The following is a 12,134-nucleotide window of genomic DNA, read 5'->3' as shown; positions in this document are numbered from 1 at the left end:
CCCCAAAAAAATTGCATCATTTACAGGGCTCAGATAAAGAGCTGTTGAATCACTTGGCTGGCGTTCAGGAACACTTCGCAAATGGGTGTTAACGGTGAAACTTCAAAGGAAGCATTAATAGCAGAAAAATAGCAAGGTTAAGTAGTCATAGGGAAGTTAAACACACAATAAACAGACAGCTAACAGCAATATCACTTAATGGTGTTAAGGTATTCAGTATCTGTGCCTACCAAAGGAATGCTTGAACACTTTGAGAGGACGGAAAACCTGACTGCTACAGAGCTGTTCAAAATTCTGCTTGTGTAACGTGTGTGGGACTGAATTGCTTGAGGATTTAGGCCTATGAAAGTTTGGAAGAAATACAGGACACAACGTACTACCAGAAACAGCAAGTTCAGGTGTTTGTGTAATTGGCTATTAGACATGGGACTTGCTTCAATAATTCTTGTAGGCTTTCTTCCCCTTCTCCCATTTTTTGCAGTAAGGCACAAAGGTGCTTAGCCCAGAATATAGCAGTTCATGTTCCCCTGCCCCATGCACAGCCCCAAATCCAATCTCTGTTTTCCTGAAAGCCCTTATTTGTGTTCTTATTACCTAACATGTCATAATTCTCGCTTGCTTGGAGAAATCAACAGGGTTATTTGGAACTCTTTGATTTGGTGTAAGGAATACCTTGGACTTGGACTTCAACTTACAGCTTTCTTTTCTGTACCAATATTTGACAAGATGCAAAAACTAGGCTTAGGATGGTTCGGTTTACGGTTACTGCTAAGCCAAAATAATGTTTTTGTGTGGAAAATGTAGTTGTAAGTGGATGAAATGCCAAATTAGATACTGAGTATTAGTCTTGTCTGCATGTGAATATCCTCTTATGCCATACAAGCTCGTGAATTATCTGTTTTTGCCACCTTTTTGGATGGAAGGGTTTATGCATACAACCCTGTCCCCTTCTTGTGCATCTATAGTGCAGCATCTCAACTTCCATGAAATATTTTCTTCAAAGCAAACCTGACAGCTATTTGCCACGCTACTTTGAGGCCAGGACTTTGGGCTAAGCATTAGTGAAACTGAAACAGTGCTTTGTGGACCTTTCTGGGAGCATGCTGAATAATTAACTGTGCTTCTAGCTGAGCACACGGACCTGAGGGTGCCCGTAGCTGTCTGGATGACAAGTGTGAAGAGCTGAATGCTAATACAGCTGTATAGCACAGCGGCTGTGTTGGCATAAATGAACTTTCCTCGGTGAGTAAAGGACCAGAAGCATAGCATGTGCTTTGGGTAGGTGGCTAGCACAGGTCCAGAACTAGTGAGCAAGCTTTCATATCAGACCACCATTTCTGTCATGAAATTACAGGTTTAAAACAGGGTTGAGTTATAAGGGATCCTATAAAGCAGTATTGAGAAATGATGTAGGATTGGGAAAAGTTGAGAACAACACCCAAACTGTAAAGATCCAACTTAGCTTTAGAGGGATGATTGAAAACGAACAGTGAAGAAAGATCGGAGCTGATGCTTTCTACAGCCAGAGGTCAGAAAGGTGGTTTTAAAGTAAATCCAGTGGTTGCCTGCTATGTTATAAGAACTGAGATAAGTAGTTATAGACATCCTCTGCAGAGACTTAATGTGTGATTGCCATGCAGATTTAGCAGTCTTCTTTTAGCACCATTAATATCAACAGTAGAGCTCACGTCCACCTAGGATTGAATCTGGGCTCATCTGCAGAAACCTTGAATTTTTTTAAAACATAATCTTAGGTATGATTTATTTTGATAGCTTAGCCATCAGTTGCTGTTACTCAAGTCAAAAATCAAGTTTTATTACTAAACGTTTCTTAATGTTCTTTCTTTATTACCCACAGCATGTGGGATGTATTTGACTTGTGGTTCTGTGTTGGACTGGGCTTGTTTTTGTATTCTTTTTCAGTGTGTACTTCCAGCTCTAAGAGTAACCAGTTTTTGGAGTGGTTTCCTCAAGCTCATTTCAAGCTTGTAACTGAAGCAGTAGAGGAGGAGTGTCTAAAAAAATGCCTGAGCAGTGCAGTCCTTGAGCTAGGTCCTATTCTCCTCAGACTTATGTGATGCTCAGGTTCCTGGACCCACGACATCTCTGCCACAGCCCACCTCGGGCTTGCATGGAGCCCAAGTTGGTGATGCTTGCAAGGCAAATCCCAGTGCGATCTTGAACTTCAAGTGATTTAAATACTTTATCTGTAAAGGTATGAAAGGGGATTGTTCTCTGAACACCTAGTATTAAGCTAAAGCCTGCGTGCCTAACATTTAATGGAGTGCAGGAATCCTTTGTGAACTTGCTTTGACTAGTGGTGGAAGCTTGCCTTGTGGAGCAATTCTGAAGTTTCCTGATGAGCTGAGGTACCAAGCTAGGACACAGAAAGTAATCAAGGTCCTTCTAACAAAGTTGTCTTTTCTTACTACTCAGTCTCTTCAGTTCTTTGTAGGCGGAAGCACTGTGGTGTTGGAAAGCTGCAAAATCCCCTTTCTTACCAGTCCACATCTGTTACATTTGCTGCCAAGGCAGTGCTTACGTGTAGGGGTTTCTCAAGAAGTTCAAGGGAGCTGGGCAGAGGACCTTGTTTGCATGCTGGCAGTTACTGGTGAGCTCGTGCTCTTCTGGGATCTGTTCTCATGCACTGCTGAGTTGAGCAGTATCACTTCCATGTGAGATGGATACTCAAAGCACAGAGCTTAGCCCCTGGTTAGCCTGTTAGCAATCTTTTCATTATCTGCAGGATGCCAAGTTTACTTAGTGCCTCTTTTCTATTTGGGTAGCATTTAACTTCTGTCAACTCCAGGCTTTTCCTGACTTGCTGATTCACTACCCAGCACTAATGGCTGTGGAGGCCTTCTCCCATCTATTCTCCAACTGCTGTGACAACTCTTTGAGTTCCTGCTCCACTTGGCCTAAGGAGTTGTTAGCATATGCTTCAGCCTCCTCCTGCTGTGGTGAAGTTAGGCTGCAAGTCAGGGGTTGTGTTGTCTGTGTAACAGAGGTTCCAAAAAATGAAATGCATCAATCTTTCTGCTGCCCGACTCTTTTAAAATAAAATAAATCCACAAGCTGGTAACCCATTGAATAAAAGGTAATATTCCTCACAACTGCTTCTCTCTGTGACATAATGTTTGATACTTGGCTGCCTCAAAACTGTGAAATCTAAGCAAAATGCTTGATTCTGTATTACTCATTTTTCACTACCTATTGAATTACATGGTATATGTTTCATCTTCTGCCTGCTGGTATTCTGTCTGTATCAATCTTCACATCCAGCCCTTGAGAATCAGATTCAGAAGGGAGATGCGATGTATATTGCAGGTCCTCTCTGCTGAGAGAGATGTGGTAATGCACCCTGACCACTGGCTCATCTTTATTCAGATATTCGCTTGTGTCTGAACTGAGGTGCATCCCGAAGTTAGACTTGGAAAGAATCCATCACGCCATTAATTTCACATCCTGCCATTTTTAATGGATGTTTGGTGATTATTCCCCACTGACTGCTATAAATCTGTAAGTCAATTCCTTACCTATTTACTCTGTGCTTTATTGTGTAGCATAGTGTTAATACCAACAGTTAAAATACCCCATGATGTTGGGTTTTGCAGTGTGACTTCATACCGATCGGCTTGCCAGCATAAACCAAGTTGATAGCATCAAATATGCTCAGTCTGTTTTGTATGAAGGCATGCTTATCGGTACTAAATTGGGACCTGGGAGTGCTGGTTGGTGGCCTGCTGACCATGAGCCAGCAACGTGCCCAGGTGACCAACAAGGCCAATGGCATCCTGGCCCGTGTCAGAAATTGTGGGGCCAGCAGGACCAGGGAAGGGATTGTCCATTTGTATGCAGCACTGGTGAGACCTTGAATATTGTGTTCAGTTTGGGGGACTTTGAGTTGCTGTAGTGTGTGTGGAGAAGTGTGTGGTGAAGGGCCTGGAGCACAAGTCCTGTGAGGAGCGGCTGAAGGACCTGGGGGTGGTTGGTCTGGGGAAGAGGAGGCTCAAGGGAGACCTCATTGCTCTCTGCAACTGCCTGAAAGGAAGGGGTGGGGAGCTGGGGGTTGGCCTCTTCTCACAGGTAACCAGTGATAGGACCAGAGGGAATGGCCTCAAGTTGTGCCAGGGTAGGCTCAGGTTGGACATCAGGAGGAATTTCTTCATGGAGAGGGCTCTCAAGCATTGAAACGGGCTGCCCAGGGAAGTGGTGGAGTCCTCATCCCTGGTGGTATTGAAGAGATGTGGACAGGGCACACAGGGACGTGGTTTAGTGATGGGGCTCTTTGGGTCAGGCCGATGATTGGACTTCGTGATCTTGAAGGTCTGCTCCAACTGAGGTGATTCTGTGACAAAGATGGGAATCCAGTTAGTGGATTCCTGTCTTTCTGCCTGTTGTTTGGTCTAACAGACCTATAATTCTGAGCTTTCCTGGTTGCTTCCCTTTTGCCTAAGGGCTCTAAACTTCTGTCCTCTTCTCCGTTATCACAAGAGCCCTGGAAGACTTTTGTTAATAATCAACTTTCACTCATTTCTCTGAAGCCTTGAGGACAAGCTATCTGAGCATCAGCACACTTTCAAAAGTGTTCAGCGCTTACAAATGAGATATTCTATATGGAAAGATGTGAAGAGCTGAGCAGTTCTTCATTTTTCTAATAATTGTATCAATTGGAAATTTAGTCGTGTATTTGTAGCGATAAACTAATACTGTTAGGGATTTTTAAATTTTTCCTACCTTTGCTCCTATTTTGCTTTTTCTGCCTGTTATTTTCACATTTACTCATATACTTTGGCCATTCTAATGAATTTGGACTGTTCCTGATTGTTAATAGCTCTGTTTAGTTAGTCTATCTAAATTTAGTTGGACTTCCAGTCAAAATAATCTTAACCGGTGCTCTTGACTACCCAGAAATCTGTTTTTAGGTAGAAACTTCTGTGTTCTTAAATGTTGTTTCCTGTGTGATTTTTTTTTATTTCAATTTTCTGTTATTTCAGGAAATGAGCTTTTTGAAGTAGTGTTTCTGTTGGATCTGACTGGTTTTGGTTTCTGTTCACAACTTGAGTTCAGCCCCGACCTGTAGGGGGACCAACATTTTCCAGTTAGTGTTCTGGTTTTTGTTGTTTTGCCTCAAAGTGTGAATTGAGCAGTCTATGGTCATGAGAAGGAAAAAAACATGCATAAAGTACCTGGTGAGAGTAGGTGGGATTTAGGGGAATATGAATTAAATCTAATTTTGCCACTGATATTTTATTACAGCTTTGACCCTCTAGTAATTAAATTTATTATGGCATATGTGTTCTTTCAGAGTATCTAACACCAGCAGCCCTTTTCCCTAGAAACAAGTTTGTTGCCAGATAATTGTTCCCTATTTATTTGTATGCCTACAGATAGAACAATTCTGCATTCTATTTTTTTCATGTATTTTTCAAAAGTCAGTAACACATAGCTTCAGAACTACATTTATGAAGTAGATTTTGAAGAATAGTACTGTCTGGAACAAATGTGTTAGCTTTTGCAAGGCTGCATAGCATTACACTGAAGGTTTTTGGTGCTAAGGAATGTATTTTCATAATCTTTTTTTTTTCTTTTGAAACAGAGTGGAGGCCAAGAACAGAGTGCAGCACTGGCTGTAGGTAAGAACCGAAACTTAACCTGCTTGAAAACTCTCCCGACACATAAGGAATGAAAAATTTAATATGGACGGGTAAAATGGACCATACTGAATATTAGCAATTTTCTCTTCAAGAACTTCTTTTCCCCAAGTTGCTTCCACAACTTCTGCAAGCCATCATGTTCTTTGGGAAGCCCTTGATCTGTAGCCTAATGCATGTGTCCCTGTGGTTAAAGATACTAAATGGGTTGCAAGCATTTGGATTTTTGTTTACCTGGTACATCACCACACAGCCTAGTAATGATTTTGAAGGCTCACTGTAGCAATGTGCATTTTTAGTGTGTAGAACACAGTAGTTAGCCACACTTTAAAACTTATCCTGGAAGATCATGTTTAAAATTCTTGGAAAATTTGAATGTTTTTTCTTCCTCAGTATTTTTTTTGTCTCTTTACTTATGTTACTGCATAACTTCAAATCTTTTCTGAGCCACCTGCCTTAAGCCAGAAGCAATTACTCTGAGAAAGTTTATAAATCTGAACAGGTAGTATATGCTCATGTGAAGGCTTTCCTTTCTAGGTTTATAACCTGCTACTTTTTTAAGCTACTTCACAATGTGTTATAGTATGTGTTTATTGTGCTGTGCCAGCATAGCTGTCTTTTGTGTCATATTAGTAAGGTAACTACCAAATGTGAGATGGGATTCATTTTTCTTCCATTCCTGATGAATCATGAAAAAGTTATTCAAATTCTGGGGAGATCAGTTAATTTTTCATCAGTTTTATTGACAATAGTGGAAAAACATTTGAGTGCCATGTCCAAAACTTTTGATATCCCATTCAGAAATTAAGAATATAAGGCATAAATGTCACAGAAATAATTTTCCCTGATTTTAGTATTTGGTAAATGTGTTGAAAGACTTGCTTTGAAAGAACAACAACAACACTGGTTTTGTTGAGATTTGTATCGTTTTTTGTTAATTTTTGGAGAGCTTATAGTGATTCCAGATCAGATAAACAGTCCATCTAATCTACTATCTTGCCTGTGTTATGGAGTGAGTCTAGGAACTGGGCAAGCATACAGTAATATTTTTCCCAATCTGCAACAGATGGATAGGAGAAGATCCAGTGTTAGCAGTAGTAGTGTTTTCACCTGGTAGTAGCCTTTAAATCCAGAGTCACGGGTAAGTGTTTTAGCAAAGCTGCAATTTGAACCAGTGCAAACCTTTACAGCAGGCTGTGCATTTGCAAAGGATACCGTGTAAGAGTAGCTGAAGCAGACCATGGGGCTGTGTAGCCAAGTACCATTAAAAATTACCATTTTGTTTCCCTCTGGATACATGCACTTGGTTTTGCTAATCCTTTCCCACTCCTCACTTACTCCTCTACCAGGACAGTGCTGCTTCTGCTCAGGAAGGTGAGTCATCCCTCACAGCTAGCAAAGCTCAGGGTATCGCTGGAAATGCTGCTGCCTGCAGGAGGAAAGGCTGCCCAGAGAAAAGCTACAGCACATGGCAAGAAACTTCTGTTTTCTTTGGAGAAACTGAATCAACGTTTCTGGTGTTGAAGGGAAATCGGTTATAAACAGAAATGATGTTGGCCACTTGAGCAGCCCATCAGTTCAGATATCTCTGACTGTTAATGTTTTCACCTTCTCCAACTGTGCTGAAACAAAACAGCTGCCGAAAGTTTGATAGCATCTCAAACCAAAAGGGGATCACCAGTGTAAAGGGCTTGAAGGGACTGGTAGAAGCCCTAACCAAGCAACATTTTGAACGGGGAAAACACCAGTAAGATAACAATGGTAAAGTTCTAGAGACTGTTGAAAACTTTAAAGCCTTTAAAGAATGCGGCAAACTTAATTAGATGGCACTTTCTGAATAAGGTTAAAAATTGAAAAAGCTTAAAATACAGTAATACTTGAACCTTTAACATAAATAGATGCCTAGGGATGAACAGAAACCAGGAGGGAATATATTGATGATGGTTCTAGGTTATAAATATTTTCAGACCAAGTGTTCTTGAGTCAAATGTAATTGCTAAATGTGTTCAGTGTTCTTTAATGGCTTTAAATTCCACGTATGTACTGGGTTTCCCCTAGCACAGCTGCAGACTTGTAGCATCCTTTCTCAGTGAATTGCGCTGACCTGCAAAAAGACCCATCAGCTCCTTATTTATTCTTCAGCCTGTTTCCTTCTAGTTTTGTTTAGTGCAACTGGTAAATGTTAAGAGTCTGTGTTTTGCTTCTTTATTTATGCGTTCCTCATATTACTTATGACTTTATAGTTCTTTGTTGTATTTTCCCCATGTCAGAAAATCTTTCAAATGAGGAGAATAAGACAGCTGAACTGTTTCTTCTGTGGAAGTTGTGGCAGAGCTTTGATCATCTGTGCAGTCCTTCATTGTTTTTTTCCTGTTCTTCCATTTCTTTTTTGAGATTAAGGGACCAGAATTTCCTTGTATAAATTGCAGATTCAATACTGAAGTGTAATGGTGTTCCTCATTCCTTTCTTAATTCTGAACACCTAGATTAAGTATATTTTTTTTTTTTAGCTGTTTATGAGCATAATTAAATGCAAACCTTAGCTAAACTGAACGTGACTTTAAAGGTTTTGTTCCAGAATTGTAATAGCTTGGAGTTGAGAATCTTCAGTATAAAGTTAGGATAGTTTTTACTTTGGTTCATCATTTCACACTTCCACAATTGGATTTCATTGTCATGTCATGTTAGCTTTGTGAGGTTCTTTTGCCTGCCTGCCTTTTTCCTCACTAGCCTGAATATCACCATGAGTTGCAAACTTTCTCTTTACTGATCTGGACCTTCCCAGGTCATCTGCCCATGTATTGAACAGCATTACTGTGAGAAACTCCCCCCACTGGTAACATCCCTCCGTAGTGAGAATTGATCACTTATTATTTTTGTCTCTTTCTTCTGGCTGTTCAGGGATCTTCCTTCTTATCCTGTAGGTTTGTTTGTTTTTCCCTTTAAAAGCCCTCTTTTGAGTAATTTTAGCAAAAATCCAGCTAGTTTATGTCAGCTGGATTACTGATTGGCTTGGCTCACTACACTTTGATAGCCCTCCTTTCAGTAATGCCCCCAGAACAGATCTTTGTAATATATCATCGCCTCTTAAAAAGTTATTCTTTTTGCATTATCATAGCTAGACCAAAGAGGGTCTCCTCTAAAGTACCTAATGATTTTTGAGTCTCTAGGTCCCTTTCTGTTAGACCTGTAGAGCAAACATCTTGTGGTGCAAGGCAGTATGGCTTTGCAGAATTCACTGAGGGACCAGTGCAGGAAATCAGAGCTCTACGTAACGCTCCTCATACTTGCTGCTGATCTCACAGGATTGCAGGTTGTGTAACATCTCTGGAGAATAGCAACCGTTCCCCTGTATTTCCAATAGTGGAAACTAGGTGGGAATTAAAAAGTATAAAACGAGATATTCAGCACAATTAGTTCGCATTGGTCTAGGCTTTTTTTTTCCACACTACCATTCTAACAAGGAAAAAATAGTATTGAGACTCTAGGTAGTTGATACTATGCCTCGTGAGACAATCTGAAGAACTAACTGGAAATAACAGACTGCTGCAGAAACCTGATCTTGCAAGAAATCTCTTGTGAAATTTTGAAGAAGCAAACAACCACGTAGAGACCATTTTTTTTCCCAGCCTAATGCCTGTCTGACTTTGTTTCTGTTCTGAAAACAGATGGATGGGGTAGCATTCTGCTGATCGTCTTCTGTTGTACCATCAGGAACCTGGTGGGTTTCGTTAGCTGACTGCAAGCATGCTCTGTCTGACGGGTGGCTTGGTAAAGGAAGGCTCTACAGAAAAATCAGAAAGCTTTCCTGGAATACCCAGTTCTGCCTTCCCTGCTATGAGTTTTGGAGGGCCATAGGACATCTATTCCTCTGTGGTTGGCCAGGGACAGGTTGTCAATGAAATTCTCAAATGGACAGTCAGCATCAGGTTCATACACGTGAGATTGCTTTTGCACATGCTGAGAAAATCTTTTGAGATTAAAATATGTAAATGACTAGATATATCCATCAGCTTTTTGACTAGATAATATAACATTGTTAGGATAGGAGCTGCAAGGCACTGAAAGGGCTTCAGTGTAGCGGTTCAGAGCCAAACTAAAATGAAATGTTTCATTTCAGCATTGAGGAGCAATGCAGATGACTGTAGCCCTTGCATGAGTACATTAGATGGCAGTACTGGGCAGGCCGTTTGTCAGAGCCTCAGAGGAAACTTCATCCAGCTTGCTTACTGAAGTGTATGGCAGCCTGATTTGCATGGTTGGAAATGGAGCTGTTCTGAAGGAAAACACATTTCCATATAAACTCAGGATTGCAGAAGAGTGCTTTTTCACGAGTGAAATGCCAACGCAGGGTGGTAGAGCAATTGTATTAGACCCTGTAGTGAAGATAGGGGTTGAACGTATCTCACTGCTGTCCAGACAATAAAAGGAGAACTTAGTTTTTTTATTCTTGGATGAAAAACTGACAGGAGGAGGGCTTGGCACACAAATTATTTTGGTTGTGTGTTTATTTTTGATAAAGGAGCTTGATAGTTCTTAAACCATAGCCTTGAATTACGAAACTTATTATTATAGAGAAACAGAGCTGTTTTAATAGGCATACCTTCTTTTGTAGAGTAAGAAGAGCTTTTGTAAAAATATTTTCTAAAAAATTTCGATCTCCATCTCTTGTTGAATGTATTTTTTCATCTTTATGTACCTTCAATATTTTCTTTATTGAAAGAAAGTTGAGAACATTCAGTTTTTATCATTTTATCAGTATGGAGGAAAAAATACTTTAAGATCAGCCAGTTTTTCCCTGATAATCTCAGTTGGTTAAATACTGTATTTGGGCTGGAAGGAAATTGCTGGCTCTCAGTCATGTAAGATGCTAAGATAGTATAAAATAATGTCAACACATTTGTTATACGCTTCCCTTTATCTGAAAGATGAAATTGTAAGGCAGTGACCTCTGTTGGAGGAGTTGCAGCACTGCAGAAGACTTCCTGAGATTTTAAACTTCTAAGGAGAAAGTGAAGTGTAAATTGCGTTTGGGTATAAATATGTCTAGAGAAAGCCTTTTGTCTCCTAAAAGTTATGATTTTTTATTATTTATTTATTTTTTTTTTTACTTACAGGCTTAGTTGCTTTGTTACTTACTTGCTTACTTGCCTTGGCATAGTTGCAGAGTTACTCAAGGGTAAATCAGAGTGGACTTTCCACAGCCTCATCTCTCCCCTTTCCAATACAAATTCTATTTTAAAAATCAGAATAATCCTTCCAGACAAACTAGGTCTTGCTGTGAACTTGTCTGTCACTCCATAATAACATGAACTATGATAAACTAAGCCGTTCACTGTCAGCTGTGCCACTAAAATATTCCCAAATTAACAAGACTTCAACGCTGCCACTTCTAGAGGAACTGTGGAGTCTTCAGAGCCTTTCCCTAGGTTTCCTCTAAATGGACAAATGGTCTGAATAAACACGGAGCTGCCTGTATTTTACAATTCTGGTTTCAAGGAATGTGAGCCTTTTTCACTAGGCTGTTTTCCCTGGCAGGGCTCCGTTTTCCTGATATGGCAGGTTTTGAACTCTCACTGTTGTTCAGAAAGGAGCCTTTATTGATGATGTGTGATCTTAAAAAAAAAAAAAAAAAAAAAAACAAAAAAACAAAAAAAAACAGTAACTTCAGTTTCAGCAAAGGTAGTTCATTATATCAAAAGCAGTTTAGCCAAAAGAACTGGTGTCAGAGGAAGCTCTAAATAACCTTTAAGTAGTACTTTTATTAGGCTAGCCCGAATACTTCCTTTTCTATAGAGAAACATTTTCTTGTACTTTTTTTTTTTTTTTTTTTTTGCTTTATTTGGGTAAGATAGGAAATTCAGTGGCTTTTTATCCCCTTTTTTTAATTGTTCATGGGAATAAAATCAAAAATGATTTGTAACTAGTGGTGTGTGGAAGAATAACCGCTAGATGTCAGTAGTGGAAAGCAGTGTGTGGGCCTTTGCATAGGTTTAGGCTGAAGTATGCTGTAAAAGTGTGTGTAAAATGATGAAATCCTCCCTTTGCTAGAACAAATTGTTTAGTGGTGAATGAAATATCACATTTTATGTGGAATTGGTGACTGGAATAGCAATTCCTATATGCATTCGATTCAGCACTTAGATTCAGATTACAGCATCTGGACTGACACCTTCAACATTAATAATTTTATTATAGCTCTGATGGGTCTTGAATATGAGAGCAGCTCATCCAAAATCTAACCCGTTTCAAGCTCATAGCACCAGCTTCTCCTTCCTAAATCTACAGTTAACAGTTCTCACGTTCTGGTCTTTTCCAGATTGAGTGATAATGAATATTTAATAATTATTTCTTGTCTGGGCAATGTGTTTTGTTACTTTGGGACTTCATTTAATGTCAGGTGTTTAATTACTTTAAGCACCACGATAACAACAGCAGTGGGGATTAGAATGTCAGAGGGTATCTGTGCTTCTCGGGCAC

At 39.9% G+C, this 12,134-nt stretch overlaps 1 protein-coding gene across 8 annotated transcripts in view; it reads left to right on the top strand.

Annotated features, from left to right (window-relative positions):
* CYRIB (CYFIP related Rac1 interactor B) overlaps nucleotides 1-12,134 on the top strand; it is a 91,271-nt gene that overhangs the window by 55,262 nt on the left and 23,875 nt on the right. For all 8 annotated transcript variants that reach the window (XM_084509901.1, XM_084509894.1, XM_084509899.1 and 5 more), the window contains one exon: nucleotides 5,600-5,636. The gene's annotated coding sequence lies outside the window, so the exon portion shown is untranslated. The remainder of the gene's footprint in view (nucleotides 1-5,599; nucleotides 5,637-12,134) is intronic.

Source organism: Aythya ferina (genome assembly GCF_964211825.1).
Source record: "Aythya ferina genome assembly, chromosome: 2".
In the NCBI taxonomy this organism is placed as follows: Eukaryota; Metazoa; Chordata; class Aves; order Anseriformes; family Anatidae; genus Aythya; species Aythya ferina.
Note: the sequence above shows the minus strand (reverse complement) of the source record. Positions and strands in the feature narration are given on the sequence as shown.